Raw genomic sequence first — 259 nt, 5'->3', positions numbered from 1 at the left:
ATACAAATTATCCGCTCATCACAACACCAAACTTAAATTGTTGCTTGTCCCCAAGCAACTGAAAATCAAAATAGGATAAAAAGAAGAGAATATACTAAAGACTCCAAAATATCAAGGAAACTTAGCCCCAATTATATGAGCGGGACTAGTAGCTTTTTGTCTCCGAACAGTTTTGGCATCTCACTTTATCCTTTGAAATTCAGAATGATTCGCTTCTTTAAGAACTCAGAATCCAGATAGTGTTATTGATTCTCCTAGT

This window comes from Arachis duranensis, chromosome 5 (assembly GCF_000817695.3).
Source record: "Arachis duranensis cultivar V14167 chromosome 5, aradu.V14167.gnm2.J7QH, whole genome shotgun sequence".
In the NCBI taxonomy this organism is placed as follows: Eukaryota; Viridiplantae; Streptophyta; class Magnoliopsida; order Fabales; family Fabaceae; genus Arachis; species Arachis duranensis.
The sequence above is the reverse complement of the archived record's forward strand: the minus strand, read 5'-3'. Positions refer to the sequence as shown.